At 43.8% G+C, this 17,156-nt stretch overlaps 1 protein-coding gene across 1 annotated transcript in view; it reads right to left on the bottom strand.

Annotated features, from left to right (window-relative positions):
- The window catches only part of LOC118076459 (protein shisa-6-like), a 42,830-nt gene extending 25,918 nt beyond the window's left edge, over positions 1-16,912 (bottom strand). Inside the window, exon 1 of the mRNA XM_060271049.1 lies at positions 16,704-16,912. The gene's annotated coding sequence lies outside the window, so the exon portion shown is untranslated. The remainder of the gene's footprint in view (positions 1-16,703) is intronic.
- Between the last annotated feature and the right edge of the window lie 244 nt (positions 16,913-17,156).

The raw sequence follows: 17,156 nt of genomic DNA on the forward strand, positions 1-17,156 counted from the left end.
AAGTAAGTAACTGGTCTCTAATAAATGGTTCAACACATTAGAGGTTCAATAGGATATTTAAGAGGTTGAACATGATGAGAAAAGATCTCAAATCTAGTGAACCAGGAAAAAGGCACATTTCCCAGAAAAATAACAGAGAAACAGAGTGGAGAAGGAAAGAGAGCTTTGGGATTGGTAGCTCTGCCTTTGCCCTGACCCCAAGTGCTTCTCTCAGATAAGGACAAAGAAAAAGCAAATTAAAGCAAACAGTGGACTAGTTCAGTTTTTCTAAAGTTGTATTCCAAATGATGGACTGAATGTGCCTGATCTTTCAGTCAGAAAGATCTAGTTCATTCAGATTATGACCTTGAGCTACCGTTCCAAGAAACAAGAGCCACTTGGTCAAAGCAAGGCCCACAAACATATTGATTGATGTCTTGGTTCTTTTATCAATAATCCTCATCTCAGCAAAAAATGAGAATAAGAACATAAGGTTTGCCTTGGTGGATCAGACCAAGGTCTATCAAACTCAGCATTCTGTCTTCAGCAGCAGCCAATGAGATCACTCTGCTCATAAGCAAGTTGTGATGGCAATAACTATCCATACCCCCAGTTTGTTATTGGTTCAAGACTGGAGTCTAAGGGTCAAATCAGAAGTTAGGAATGAAACACATACAGCTCTTAGCCCTGCTTTTCCTTCATAATATTAGCATAAAGCTAATACAGTACCCTACAGGTAATTTTCAGGTGGTTTGGATTTTCTTTCTTTCTCACAACATCTGAAAATGAACTGGAGGAGGGGAGGATTTACAAAACAGTCATGGGAGAGGTTCTAATTATCCTCCCTTCCACCAACTTCTCCTTTCCTGTAAGTAAATGCCCTTAATAGTATCCACGATTATATCAGAAATTGTGAGGTTGGGGCCACATGCATTTGTCAAGATACCATCTGTTTACATCAGCCAAGGCTGATGGAGGGCACTCTGTGCTACTTGTGGATCTAGAACTACCCCCAAACTGCACACCTGCTCATTTAGGGAGAGCGCAACTCCTTCCAAAACAGGCTGAACTCCACCCATCTGGTCTAGGGAACCTCCCACTAACTGTACCTGGATTGAGCTTCAGTTTATTAGCTTTTGTCTAGTCTGTTACTACAGCCAGACATTGATACAGCAGATGTGGAGATATGGAACTGCAGGTCATCTGCTTATTGATGACAACATACTCTGAGTCTCTGGATAACACCACTCAGTGGTTTCATATAGATGTTAATCACCTCCGGAGCTCAGCTGTCTATCGCCTCCTTGCTCATTTTAATCAGCCACAAGGGGCAAGAGTCCAGAGTCCACATAGTCTCTCGCACTGATCCAAGTGCCTTGCCCACATCCTTCCGCTATAGCTGCAGGCTGGCATAGCTGAAGGGTCCAGCAATCCAGTAGATCCAAATCCACCAGCATGGTACCCCCACTCTGTTTTAGGGCTTTCTGCTGGCTACCAGTGGAGAAGAGACTAAGCAGTATCCTACCCACCCACAGCCATCGAAAAGCATTGTGAGGAGAGGATTGTACTGTTAGCATTTTATTGTACTAGATTTTGTTTTAAATATTCTATATTGTACTCCACTGTGGAACCTGATCCAATGAAGTGTGGTGCAGAATGCTCTAAATAAATAAATTCAACCTGTAATGAATGTAAAAGGGAAAGAGGCTACTATTTATTCCACGATACTCTTCATTTCTCTGACAAAGTTTGCATCAGCCACATGTCAAAGCTCTGAAACATAACAGCAGATGCTCTTTTCATTGGGATGTTCCTGCCTTCATGGTCTGTTACCAACATTTTCATCTCTACTGGTGGCTCAGTTGCAGAATTGTTGCTTAGCATATTTTAGAAAGCAGCAAAGAGTTATGTCTTTTTCATCTTAGGACTACAAGTCAACAAACAAAATGCTAATCTTGGACTCTTGGGATGCCTTATCTTTCTGAAGGGGTTTCTATGGCAACATAGATTTTTTGAAATGTCCGAGGGTCACTTCCTGATGATTTACTTTATTTTTCAAACTATATCCCACTTTTCCTCCAGAAAGCTCAAAGTGGCTTCTGAATGGCTTCTCGACCAGGCATCCCCAACCTTCGGCCCTCCAGATGTTTTGGCCTACAATTCCCATCATCCCTAACCACTGGTCCTGTTAGCTAGGGATCATGGGAGTTGTAGGCCAAAACATCTGGAGGGCCACAGGTTGGGCTGTTTTTCCATTCAGACAACTTCCAGAGCCAAACCTGTTTAGCTTCCACAGTAGAACTGTATCATTTGCCTTCAGACCATTCTGCTCTGATTATTCACTGAGTAGCAAACACTAGCTTTTCCTATAAAGACCAACAAGGGGTGTGGGGTGGACAATGGCAACATAATCCCTCTGGCAGAGGTTTGGGTCACATCAGAGTCCAAGAAGTAGGCAATATAGTGCCCTTTAAATATTGTTGAACTACAACTCCCAGCATTCCTGAGCACTGGCCATGCTGTGTAGGGCTGATGGAAGCTGGAGTCCAATAATATATGGCCAACTTTAGGTGAGGGGATGGGGAATATTTTTAGCCCAAGGACCACATTAATTTGTGAGCACGCTGTGGGCGGGGTGGGGGGAAGGTATTCAAGCTGTTGGTGGTGAGGACCAAAAGCAAATGTGGGCATGGTCAGTGGCAAAAGTGGGCAGAGCAATGGATGTGGCTCTTACCTTTGACCAGTAGGCTACATTTCAGCCATGCATAAACCAGTGATTTCTACACATACACATACCTCTCCATCCAGGCAAACAGGCATTATCATAGTTCAAGGACATGTTCTAGCTATGCAGAAGTGTTCAAGGATGGAACTGGGTCAGTGAAGGATATAGCCTGCAGAGAGCCTGGAAAGGTGCATAGTTTGAGCACAGTCTTAGGCCAGACAGAGAAGCCTTGGGGGCTTTATTTGATCCCCAGGCCAAAGGTTCCTCACCACTCCATAAAGGATGGTTTTTCTTACATGGCTATCATGTCTGGGAAGTGTAAGTGTCAGCTGCATTGTTAGCACATAATGCCATGGCTTTCCTCCACATGAAGAAGATAGTCTTGTATTAGACAGCCATGAGAATACAAAGCTGGAGCTTTCTGGGAGAAAACAAGACTCTTCCCTCCAGGTTAACCTCATGCTCAGTAGCTTCTGTCTGACTCAGCAAACTCCTAATTAGAATAATTTGGGCCATCTCTCTCCTTACTACCTACAAGGGCATTGCAAGTCATTTAGTAATCATCATACCGTTCTTAGAATTTGAGTCTTCCTTGCTATTTTTGACACTGAATTTTCACTAAGATTACCATTGCACTTGGGATTATTATTATTTTGCAAAAAGTAATAATAAATTATTCATAAAAGAGGTTAGTGTTAGTGTGATTTGCATTTACTTCAGTGTCATTGTGCATCAGGATTGGAGTTTTTAAAGCTTTACTTTGTATCAACAAAGCTCAACTTAGGACAACTGAGTATGGGTACTTTTGCACCCTAAAATTGTTTAAAATCATAAAATTGCGTACAATATCTCTGACTAGTTTGACTGACAGACATATACACATAAATAAGTTGAAAAACCCATTATGAGTAGCTATGGCTTTTAAAATATTTCCAACACCCAATATCATATGTTTTTAACTGCTGCGCACGCACACCACACACACACACACACACACACACACACACACACACACAGAGAGAGAGAGAGAGAGAGAGAGAGAGAGAGAGAGAGAGATGGTTGGGGTATACTGAAGTTATGGAAACATGTTCAGTCTGATTGTACTTGTACTTGTGCTAAAGAGAAAATGGGTGAAACTTGTTGCTGTTGGCAATTAAACTGCCCTATGCATAATATGGCTACGGAACTCGCACAGCAGAGCTGGAAATCTACTGTTATGCCTTAAAAGTGACACTAATGAAGCAATGACATTTCATGGTGACTGCTTAGCATGGCCATTTCAAAGTCCTTTTATGTCAATGTTTAACACAAAGCACTTCAATATCTGAAAAACTGAACTGGGGATTGTTATACTACTACAACCATCTGGTTTTTCTAAACAGAACTGAAACAGGCAAACTGTGTCTCTGTCCCACGTAATGCTAAAAGATTCAGGTGTTTTCGCTGTTCTGCTCCCTGATGCATCAATACTTATGTCATTCGTGGAGCATTGTACAGTCAAGGGAGTTTTTAGCAAATGACTTAGGTTATAGACTCCAAAAGGGAGGGCAGAGAGATGAGCTACAACGAAGAAGCCCAGGTGATGTACCTCAGAGAAAACAATCATTTCTTCTTCACTACCCTACTACCCTTGAGAGAGATTCAAACACTATCCTTATTGATTACCTCTGTTAATCTCTAGTGAGAAAAATAATGGAAACATAGCCAAGATTCTTCAACAGAAGTAACCAATTTAAAATGGAGGAAATAAACAGGGCACTTACCAAACTGTAATGGCTATGTGTTGCAACAATGCATTCATTTCAAGCCCACTCGTCCCATTTAGTCATTGGATCTCAGAACTGGATTTTGTGGCTCACCTCCAATGCTTTTAGCTTACAGGTGGAGGACCTATGACCCTCCAGATATTGCACTCCATCTCCCATCATCCAATAACAAGTGGAGGGCCACAGGCGCGCGCACACACACACACACCCCACTTTAAAATTGCAAAATGCCTTTCCTGAGTTCTCTCACAGGCAGGGACTAAAGTCCATGAAACAGGCAGTGTGTAGGTTGGCAGCATTAATTTACACTGATGAACTGAACCACTACCAATCTCTCCCTTATCAAGACAAATTATCCTCTTTTCTGATGGCAGAGAACAAACTCTGGTAGAAGAAAGGGCACAGTGGCTTCATTTAAATCCTGATGATTTGACAGTAGCAGAAGGTTTAGTTGCTCTGCCTGTTTTTGGCACAGCAGCCTGTGGAGTCTTAAGCTGCTGGTGATCTCACTTTGTGATTGTGTGTGTGTGTGTTTGTGTGTCACACACAGGCAAAAGCTGTGTACTGTCCCCTTCCCAAGCATGTAACAGAATATACTAAACCCAGACAGTCTTCCCTCAGTTAATCGTTCTGTATTTCTTTATTTTTATTTTAAACATCACACTGAATTTTAATCTTGCTCTCTAGTGCCTGTAGTTCCTCCATTTAATCTTGCTCTCTAGTGCTTGTAGTTCCTCCATTTGAGCATACTTGCTACTTCTTTAAGCTAAGCCATTAATGAAATTGTGGAACAGTAATGCATCCAGAACAGACACACACACACCCCCAATGGAATGCTGCCTGCAACCTCCTCTCAAATTGACAGTGATCTAATAATTAGTGCTTCACTGAAAGCATCCCCTAAACACAGGATCTGCCAGTTGTTTTTGTGACATCAAAAAAATATATATCTGACAAGCCAAAAGCAAAGTGCCCCACCTGTGGAAGCCACCAATACAGAGGTTTAAGATACAGGTTCTCAAAATGTAAGCCATAAGGGGGATCCCCCCCCCGAGACTTCTCCATGTGTACTTTGATTGGGGCTGGGGTATCATCCCAATATTCCCCAAGCCCATCAGAATAGTACAGGCACAGAAGCAGGTTGACACAACATGCGCAAGTTGTTGGTGCTAGGGGTAAATAGAGCAATATGCCCCATTTAATGATAACATTTTTATTTTGCAAGAGGAAAAGTTGAATTTCTGGAATTTATGACTCTACCTGGAATTTATGACTCTACCTGGAAACTATCCCATAAGGAGATAGCTCCTTTGTCCTCTCTTGGCTGGAAGAGAGAGCATCTTAGGCTAAGCAGATGTTGCTTCTTCGAGGAATGGAGTCAAAGAGAGACAGATAGCGGCCTCCGCTGAGGTATTTTGTTACCTGCACAGGTGAGGCCATGCCCACCTCTAGTCACATGCAGAGGAAGTCTGTCCCAGCCCAGGAGGAAACAGGAAGTTCTGACTGGCTGGTCCAGACATCCCCTTTTTTGTCCACTCTAGGAATGTTGTATTTGACTGCTCTGTGTTTCACATCCCCCAGATTGCCCACAGGCATCTGTTTGGCGGTTGTAAGAACAGGACACTGGACTAGATAGGCCATTGGCCTGATCCAGCAGGCTCTTCTTAAGTCCTTATGACAGCATTTGGTAACAGACTTCCAATACTATTTTGTCTTTTTTGGCAATATTAGGTTGCTGGCATGCATGTTGTTGTTGGGTTTTTTTGGGTACTTGGCAACCATCTCTAGAACTGTCAGTATTTGATAGCTTATGACATTAATATTTGACACCTGGCAAAAAGTAAACAATGAAGACACTGCTAACAAGCCAAAGCTAAATAGATTGAAAATGAGCAAAAGACCATACAACCTGTGCACCACACAGAATTGCCCGGGGGGGGGGGGGAGACTTTGTAGATTGGTGGAGGATGTCTCTTTCCCAGAGAAAAATGTCACCCCACAGGATAATAGAAACAAAAATGGTTAGTGGTATGGAAAAAAATGAGTCCAGTGATGTCCATGAAAGGATGGCTAGTTGTGACCTATTATTATTAATTGCCTTTTCAAATTGATATAGTTTCCTTATATCATGGGTTTTAACTTACACTGCATCAAAGTGAATGTCTGCAAAATGTAAATGAAGCAGAGCTGCCAATACCCATAATAATTCCCAGCATGCTATAATGGAACTTGCTAATGCCAATCTTCTTAAATGGCGAATTAGCCCTGGATCAATAGTCTGTAAATTATAAAACAAATATGTGCTGGTGGAGAACAAACTCTCATGCCTAAAACTGATTACAAGCCGATTTACTTTAATTTTCAAAGATAAATTCATAAAATTCCTTTTGGGAGTAAGAAACTTTATTTCCCCACATTTCAAAAAAACATTCATCTCTGGCATACATATCTCTCTCTCTCTCTCTCTCTCTCCGCACACACACGCAACCCTGCATGAAGCGGTTCCTTCATTCTATCTCCCTACTGGACTTGAGCAAATGTGTATGTCATTTGAAACATGGGGAACCACTGCCTCATTCAGAGTATTTAATCCTCAACCATTGCAGGTTAGACATGCTCAACAGTTCTCAATATATAAAATAGACTAAACCTCTCAAAACCTTACACCACTAAACTGGTTATTCCAACATGAAAACGCAAAGTAGTTTACAGTGCCATATTAGCTTATCTCACTTATATTCTGGCCTTGATCACACACATTTATGTTCAGTGCGATTCACTGGCAGGCAGTGGTTGGGTACATAATTATTCCTATGCAAGCCACTACCAAACATCTGTATTGCTTCTCTGCCCAAGGAAGGCTCTGCCTAGGTGGACAAATAGGTTTTTGTGCACCTTCCATGTGGTACAATTGCCTTCTGGAAAGATGCTATCAGTGTCCCTTCCCTTCCTTTGCCTGGGCCAGGTACCCTGCTAAGTTTCATGTAGTCTTTAACCTCAATGATGCTCTCCCTTTGCCCCCGATATAACAAGGCCACTCTGCTTCCCACCGAGAGGAGATGTCACTAGCTATGAACTTCTCTGTCTGGCTCTGTCACTGTCCTTGGTTAGTAGAGAGCGGAGGCTAAGCGGCCAGATCCATGACAAGAAGGCAAACCTATCACTGTCACAGATCCTCCTGCTGGTTTAAACAGAATGAGAGAAGAGGCAAAGCCTCAAGCTGGTACTCAGACGTAATGATTTATTGATACCTGTAAGTGGCTCAAGTGCATTTTGATGATCGGGGTGGAAGAGTAACCCTTTACCTTTTTCAGGGCTGCTGCAGATTTGGAACACATAAAATATAAACTTGGACACGAAAATTTAAATGGTCAACCTTAGCTGAGAGGTATACATTATGCAGTATAATGTGAAACACTGAAAAATGTATAGCAGTAACTGACACTGTTCATGCTCACACCTATGCTTCAAAAACACTGGGGGAAAATATAATTTACTAAACAGATTTATGAAGTGTAATCTTAATTGAAGCTGAGGCTCCAATACTTTGGCCACCTCATGAGAAGAGAAGACTCCCTGGAAAAGACTCTGAGGTTGGGAAGGATTGAGGGCACAAGGAGAAGGGGACGGCAGAGGACGAGATGGTTGGACAGTGTTCTCAAAGCTATGAAACATGAGTCTGAAAAAACTGTAGGAGGCAGTGGAAGACAGGAGTGCCTGGCATGCTCTGGTCCATGGGGTCACGAAGAGTCGGACACAACTAAACGACTAAACAACAATCTTAATTGTAACTTTAATTACCTTTTCACTCTCACCCAAAAGCAATTTAGGCTGCTGGACACTACTGCAACCCCAGCCTAAGGACTCTTCATAGAAGCCCAAAGACTCTCTTTAGTCTAATCCCAGGCATCTGAACCGTGGACTAGGCTGTCGGGAACTGTAAGGGATCTGGGTGGAACTCTTGGTAGTCAAATAACTGTGATACTTCTCTTGGCTTTTATCCTGTTTTCTTTCCGTAACATCCATACAAACCACTGGATAATATTTTTAGAAATGAGTTTAGAATGGGGTTTGCTGTTCAGGGACACTTTCAGCAGCACTGAAAATTGCCTCCACTTTTGACAATTCTTTGAAGGTGACTTGAAAGGGTATGTAAGTGTAGCTGCCCACCACAGGGCTGGGCAGCAGTGAAGGTGTGCATTCAGAGCGAGGGCAACTGGCTTAGCTTGCCCTCGGCATTACATAATTAAATCTGGTTACAGGTAGGTAGCCGTGTTGGTCTGGGTCGAAGTAAAATAAAAAAATTCCTTCAGTAGCACCTTAAAGACCAACTAAGTTTTTATTTTGGTATGAGCTTTCGTGTGCATGCACACTTCTTCAGACACTTCTTCGTATCTGAAGAAGTGTGCATGCACACGAAAGCTCATACCAAAATAAAAACTTAGTTGGTCTTTAAGGTGCTACTGAAGGAATTTTTTTATAATTAAATCTGTTAGCACACTCCCTGTGTGATCCCAGATAGGCTGGGATCACTCAAGGAAGGAGAAGGTGGTGCAGACACTGCAGCTGTGAGGAGAAACAGTGGACACTGCAAACAAGTGTTAAGCAAGAGGTTTCTGGAGCACATCTTGGCACCCTGAATGCACTGCGCAAATATTTAGAGCATTCCAAAATATTTTAAAGATGTGAATGTTTCTTAGTTGGGAGGAGAGATGGAATCAAATGTATTGTCTATTGAGAGGGTATAGAATGTATGAGCTCATTCACACTTACCTTTGCTCTGCATGTCCAGGTCTGGGCTTTCTCAGCCTGTGTTTGACTGGTTTTGTTTTGCTTTGTTTTGTGGTTTTTGTTTTTTGTTTTGCCTGAGCACTTTCCCCACAAAATCCCAATCTTTACCACCGATCCAGAGCAAATGGCAATTCACAGAAAACTCAATTTGCCATTTTCTATGATTCAGCGGCAAAGATTGGGTTTTGTGGGGAAAGCGCTGGACAGGGGGAAGCACTCGAGACATGGACCAGGAAAGCACAGACCTGTACCTAAAAAGCGCTGGTCAAAAAGTAAGTGTGGATGAGCCCTATGTCTGGCTGCAGCACTGTCTCCTACCTGGTCCTACTGGACACAGACCCTGGCAGATTAGAAGTGGGGCTGCAGAGCAGCTGGGTGATGTTTAAAGCCTCGTAAGACTCCTTATAGCAGTACAAAGGGCCAGATGTGGGGGAATGAGCTGACAGAGGGGTGAGTGGAACAATTGGGAAAGCAGGAGACAAAAGAGAGGGAAGTAGGGAGAGGGGAACTGAGAGAATCTAGGAAGTGGATAATTTCAAAGGAAAAGGGTGAAGGGAAAAAAGAGAGTATAACATGCAGGATATCAAGGCTTGGTTTTTAGAACCTTGACCTGCTCTTCTATTAGGCAGAGTGAGGTGGCCACCTCAGGTGGCAGATGTTGGGGAAAGGGCTGGGGTGGTGTTCAAGTAAGATCCAACTGGCCAGTTGGCTTCCACGCATGGTGCAGAAGTCACCATCTTGTCATTCGCCACAAGTAGAGACATGTCTTGGGTGAGGCCTTTAATATCCAAAACATATGAGGCCTCTGAGTATCCATATTTCTCTCAAATATTGTTTAGCATTTTAATATTAATAATTAGCAGCAAACCAACCACCCCCTGCAATACTGGATGGTGGAGGATCTACTTCCATCCAATCCACAGTTTCACCAGCATCTGGCCATGGAGTGATGCTGATGTCACTTCTCCAGCATGGGGCTTCCTGTTCCACCTGCCCAAAGTGTGAATATACAGAAGTACTGCTGAACAGCTGTTCTAGGCGTGGAAGGGAGCATCCCAAGCCAACCCTATTGCTGCCACTTGATGCCATCAGACGCAGTTGCTGTAACAACTCCAGGTTGGTATGGCATGAAGCAGGGGTTTGCCTGCCCCCTTGCCTTGCACCATGGCTAACATGAGCAGTAGAGCTGTGGATGTGGCACTGGATGTGCTGCTCCATCACACCTCACTGCTGTCTGGCCAAGGGTAGAGCTGCTCTGAATCTGGGATCTGCTGTCTTATTATTAATATCGCTGCTGTTTCTGTGGATGGGATAAGAACTCCATCATGTGCGTCCCTTGAAGGTGCTAGGGTTTTATTTCCTTCAGTGCAGAACTGCTATGAGTAGTCGTGTTTCTGTAGGAGACAAGCATGTTTTGGAAGAAGGCTGCAGTAAAGCATCACGGGGACACAAAATCTAGGTATTGCCTATCCAATAACAGGCACTAAAAACTCATGCATATTTTCACAGTTTTATATTTTCCATAAACTCCACACAAGAGAGAGCAGCTTTTATGTATGGTGGTTCAAGAACTACTGTTTGGGATTCAGCCAAAGACTGAGAAGGAGAAACATATGGCCTGGCCTTCCTAAAAGGGAGCAATGCCGTGTGTTTTTTTCTGAGTAAAGATTGCCCAGGCCCAGAGCTGAAAATTGTGCTAAGGATGAGTTGAGCAAATAAAGCAGGAATGTGAAGGTGCAAACTTGCACCATAAAGCCCCTTTTGCTCCTTTCTTCATCCATTAGCTTCACTCTTTTTCAGGTCCAGTAAATCAAACACAGCTAGCAGGGACAATATGCTTCTGTCATTATCCTTTCAGGAAAGCAGTAAATATGAGACAGCCACAAGGGAGCTACCCAGCCCAGCTCACTCTAATGTAAGATCAAGCAGAGCCTTTTGAAGTTTTTCCCCTCCCTGATTGGGGGATAATTATCTCTTCTTCATTATCAGGAATGTTCTTGTTTTCCTCCACCAAAATCAAATAAATATTTGTAAAGAATTGGAGCTCAAAGCCCCAAGGCACTGAACAAAAGGCTCCTTTCAACCTTGGTTGACATTTGGCTGCACACATATACTTGTTAAATGTTTCCATTGTAAATGCTGCCTGGAGGGGAAGCGGGCCAGGATTTTGAATTAAGACATTGCTAAGGGTCCCAGCTCATATTACTGTGCTGTGTTGATTGCTTAAATATGATTTTTTTTAGCTTGCAGGGCTGGCCCTACCCTTAGGCAGAGTGAGGCAGCTGCCTCAGGTGGCAGATGCTCCGGGGCAGGGAGTGGTGGTGAGGCATTGGAGGAACAGAGATGAGCATGCCACATTGCAGCCTGCTCTGGGCCCCCTAAGCTGCCCTGTTGCCCTCTGATTCAGTGCAGGATGCTGCCCCACCATGACTGTTGAAATAAGAGCCGGCCAATCTGGTTCACTTGTTTGTGAAATGAGAGGGAGGGGTGCCATCTTGTCCTTTGCCCGAGGCAGCAAATGTCATGTAAGAGTCTGCCATAGTCTGGGAGTTCAGCCCAACATGTATGGAAGTCCCAAAATTCCAGACTATTATGCTGAGACCACTTTCATGAGTTACATACACAGGACCAAACACCTGGCGGTTAGTCTATTACAGGCATGTCTAACAGGTAGATTGTGATCTACCAGTAGATCACTGGCCTTCTGTGGTAGATCACTGGTAGATCACTGGCTCCCTCCAAAGAAGCTCAACAACTTTGGCTCCCCTAAAAATGCTCAAAATTTTAGCCCTTCACCCCCCAAAACAGGGCTTTATTCCCACCTCAGAAAAGCTCAACAACTCTGACCTGAACCCCTAAAAAATGGGCCTTCCTCCTTCCTAAAAAATCTCAACAACTTTGACCTGAAGCCCTAAAAAACAGGGCTTTCCTCCTCCCTAAACAACTTTGACCTGAACACCCCAAAAGGGGGTAGATCACTGCCAGTTTTTAATTCTGTGAGTAGATCGTAGTTTCTTCGGAGTTGGCCACCCCTGGTCTATTAGGATAAATAGGGTGCTGCCCCACCAAGCTCAGTCAGCCCCTACCTGCTTTTTTTACGGACCAGGAGGTGGCCCTTGCTCGCAATGTTCTCCTTCTTAAGCCCAATGTTGTCCTTGTCCAGCTCAGCAAGGAGGCTGATGGGGAGAAAACTAGAATTAGTTGACTCTTCTTGTCGTGTTGGCCTCCCTGCCTTCCACTCTACCAGTCACAATGGGCACCAGCCACCTTTGGACCGAACTACATATTACCATCACTATGTGACCACTCAACATCTTTTTCTACATCTGCTAAAATCTGAAAAAGTGAACAGCAGTTCTTAACTCCAGTTACTGACTGGAGCTTCCCATCTTTCATCAACTTTTCTCCTCCACAGTGCATCAGCACAAGCTCAAGGGAACCAAGAAACCAAACCACTCTGGCACCCGGGGGTGTTTGGCTCCACACTCACCTTCTGAGTGCTCCCTCAAGGGCTTTCACCTCACGGTGGCATTATGAGAAGTGTGGTGAAATTGCTGGAGCTGGTAGTGATATTTTAGCACCAAGAAGGTACCTGCTTTCTTCCAGCTGTGATCCAGCTTCCTAGGCCTGGGGTCTGTTGAGGCTCTGCTTATGTTCTTGGGATGGCAGCCAAAATATGCCACTAGCTGAAGCTAGCTTTTGTGCATTAATTAATTGTTCTCTCGTTGCTACTGCTTACTTGTTGATGCATAAAAGGAAAGGGATTTGTTGCATTTCTTTATTTACGTGCCCCCTCAGTAATTGCTTCATCCTGCCACAAGATTATATCTGGATGTCTTTGTTTTACTTGTTGACACACTTGTTTTAATCCCGATGGCTTCACTTTAAGCATTTAATGAAGGTGTTTATTTGATACGGCTTACTGCAATTTCTTTTCAATTGTGTAGGATTGAGCAGAAGGCAGGTCTAACCATTTTTGTGCAGCTTATATTATCTGCAGTTTACATTGTGTGGGACAGCTTCTCTTAACTGATGTAACATTGAGCACCTGTGACGTTACTTTGTTCTGAGCACAAATAAAGCGAAAGAAAGGATTTCACAAGGTGTGCCACCTGATCACAATTTCCTCAGGAACAGTGTGGAAGGGTTTTGTTCCATGTATGAGACCTGCCTGGACAGGCCTGCATCCCTCAAAACAGTAAACCAGTAAACAGTAAACCATAGTTTAGTATTATCTACCCTCTCCATGGACATGGGTGGGTTAAACCACAGAGCCTAGGGCTTGCCGATCAGAAGGTTGGCAGTTCGAATCCCCGCAACGGGGTGAGCTCCCGTTGCTTGGTCCCTGCTCCTGCCAACCTAGCAGTTCAAAAGCACGTTAAGTGCAAGTACCTTCCTGCGGGAAGGTAAATGGCATTTCCGTGCGCTGTTCTGGTTCACCAGAAGTGGCTTAGTTATGCTGGACACATGACCGGGAAGCTGTACATTGGCTCCCTCGGCCAGTAAAGTGAGATGAGCGCCGCAACCCCAGAGTCGTCCGCAACTGGACCTAACAGTCAGGGGTACCTTTACCTTTTATTCTCTCCATGGTCTTGCATAACCCTCCCTCCTCCTCTGGTATTATTGCAAGATTTTACTGCCATTTTAGATTAACCATGGCTTGCCATGGCATATTAAACTGATAAATCTTAGCTATGGTTAGGGGAAACAAGCCACCTTCAAACCATAGTTTATGAAGCTGGTTTGCATTAAAGAAGCCATGATTAAGGTTAACCATGATTTTTCAATCAGACATAAAATTAAACGGTGGTTAATCTAAAACGACTGAAGCTTCCAATCTACCCCTTGCACTTTGCCAGAGGATGGGGGAAGGAAGCTCATAAGCCCAAGGTTTCCTGTGCCTCAGTCTTATAACACTAAGTCATTGTTTAATTATGTGTGAAATGGACCACTGGATCTCACTGAATGATGTTTCAACAAAGACCTATTTTCTTCAACAGTTTGAATAGCTTTCTGCTATGTTCAGATTTTTGGCACTACTATCTGGTTATAACAGGAGATGCAGAAAAATAAGCATTAGCTACAGAAAAAGAAGTATCAGTCACTCACACAAAATGGCCTTTTCTTTCCTTTTTACTTTTTAATTGTGAATAATTTTACTTTGCACAGCCCAGTGCAGCTGATGGAAATTTTTCTAGACAAGCGTAAGGAAAAATAAAGAAAAGACAGAGTGCACAGAGGTTAGTATCTGAATCAGTGCTGGTCAATCTAGACTTTGGTTAAGATGAAAATCTTTTTACAAATCTTTTAGCCTTAACATACTATTTACAGAGAACAGGATTTGCTAACTGGGACCCGTTTAGACTTTTGAAAAAGTGCTGAACCCCAGGCCTACCTGGCAGCAAGTCAGTAGGTCAAGTCCAAAGTTCAAACTCCAGGGGTCAATCCATGCAAGCCAAAGTCCAAAGGTCAAGAAACACAATCCAGGGTCAGTCCAACTAAGCCAAGTCCGAATTCAAGCAGTCCAGAATCAAACCCAAAGCACAATCCCATAGAGGCCCAGGAACATCTAAGCCAAGATCCATCAACATGGACACTTAAGCGGACACAGCACCTCAGCTCTGCTTCCCTTTGGGACTTTGCATGCTGATTGCAGCACCTGAGCTTGATGAGGCAGGTGACCCTCACCTGTTCCAAGTCTGTTGCAGTTGAGAAATCACACACCTCCTCCCAAAGCTAGTGAGCCCCACCTGGCCAGCTAGGGGGCTGGGCTGTAGACTCTTGCCTGCCTCAGCCTCCTAGAGTGCCCCTCCTGCTGCTCTCTACACCCCATAGCCTGTTGTGTTCATGGAGACAGAGGCCCCTCTGGTGATGGGTCCTGTTGCTCTGGTTCCTGTGCATTGACCCCCATCCCCTAATAATAATAATAATAATAATAATAATAATAATAATAATTTATTTATACCCCGCCCATCTGGTTGGGTTTCCCCAGCCACTCTGGGCGGCTTCCAACAGAAACATTAAAATACACTAATTTCTTAAACATTAAAAGCCTCCCTAAACAAGGCTGCCTTCAGATGTCTTCTAAAAATCTGGTCGCTGTTTTCCTTTTTGACATCTGATGGGAGGGCGTTCCACAGGGCAGGCGCCACCACCGAGAAGGCCCTCTGCCTGGTTCCCTGCAACTTGGCTTCTCGCAATGAGGGAACCGCAAGAAGGCCCTTGGAGCTGGACCTCAGTGTCTGGGCAGAACGATGGGGGTGGAGACGCTCCTTTAGGTATACTGGACTGAGGCCGTTTAGGGCTTTAAAGGTCAGCACCAACACTTTGAACTGTGCTCGGAAACGTACTGGGAGCCTCACCATTTCCCATCACCCTGTGAGTACTTCCATCTCCATCCCCTGCTTGCCCCAGTGTGTCTCAGTCCCAACTACACCCCTCTTCCTCCTCCTCCTCGTTGTCCTGCCAGTGTAGGAATGTGACACAATACAAAATGGCTGCCGCATCTCACAGAGGAGAAAAAGACATAGGACCACAAAAAGGCGTAGGCATCATATCCATAGATGCGGAGAGGAAAAGACACTACCGTGCTTGCTCACAAAGAGAAGCTCTTCTCTCCTTTGTTCAGTACAGAAGGGAGGGTGGACATCCGGTCCTGCATCCAAGGATATATGGGCAAATCTAAGAGTGCATGTTTAATGTAGGAGAGGCTGAGCCAGTGCAGACGGCTGAGCAGGAAAAGCCAAGCATCTCTGGTGTATTGAGGAGATATATACTGAGATAGGTTGTAGGTACCATAGGAGGTTCTGTGGGTGACCCTGACACAGAACATTAGCACCATCCTTATTTATTACTGGAAGGCTATTGCTATCTTCTGTAATGTTTTAACTGGCTGTTTAACTATGTGCCACAGCGGAGAAACTTGGCAAGTGAGACTGTGTACAGCAGTTTAGCTCACAAAACTTGGTGAACAGATGATCAATGCTGTGATAATGCTCCCTTCAGAGACTGTCATAGTGATGATCTGTTGTGGAGAATAGGTCCAGATGCTGCTTCCCCTCAACTGATGATGCAACCATCTGTCAGACTGGATTTGAAGGAGTTTACAGACATCCTTCCCACAGCCTTATCGGAGACGTCACCTTCTCGATCCATCGGCAGCGTGTAGAAGTGGAGCAGGGAGGAGCTATGGCCGAGTCCCACCAGGTATGTTTGTTTGTTTCCTAAATTAATTTAGAGTAGCTTACATGAGTTTTTTTAAAAATAAAGTAACAATCCTGTAAACAGCACAGCAAGAGCAACAGAGAACTGTAGAAGCTGGATTAAAAGCAGGTTAAAAGCATGTTTAAGATAGCTGGTTGCCTTTACTTTTCTCACCACATTTTTTTTTTAAAAAACAGCAGCAGCAGCAAAAAAAAAAAAAAAAACCAGGCTAACCCTACCATTAAGCAGACTATTGCCTCAGGCAGCAGCTGTTTCAGCTGGAACCCTTCTGTTGGAGGGCAGAGTGATGTGTGCTGCTATGTGCCTTGTTCCATGTGCCCACTGTCCTCAGGTGAGGTGGAGGAAGCTTCTGTTGCTAGTATTGAAATAAAATGCCAGTTCTGTCAGCTTCTGTCCTTGGAAAAGTGGGAGAAGAACCTTGTTCTTCACTGCAGGTAGCAAAATGTCTTGGCACTGTCCTGAAAAAGAAAGAAAGAAGAGTTCTATTCTATCAGGCCTATGCAGGCAATTAAGAATACATCTTTACACAATTCTGACTTTAACTTCTTTCTATGGTTTCTACCAAATGGTATTACATACCATTGTTTGTAAAACACACTGATTTTTTCACCCTGAATAATGGTATAAAAATTTTTTTTTTTTATGAATAAACAAGTACAACTTCCATCGGC

Source organism: Zootoca vivipara, chromosome 2, assembly GCF_963506605.1.
Source record: "Zootoca vivipara chromosome 2, rZooViv1.1, whole genome shotgun sequence".
NCBI lineage: Eukaryota > Metazoa > Chordata > Lepidosauria > Squamata > Lacertidae > Zootoca > Zootoca vivipara.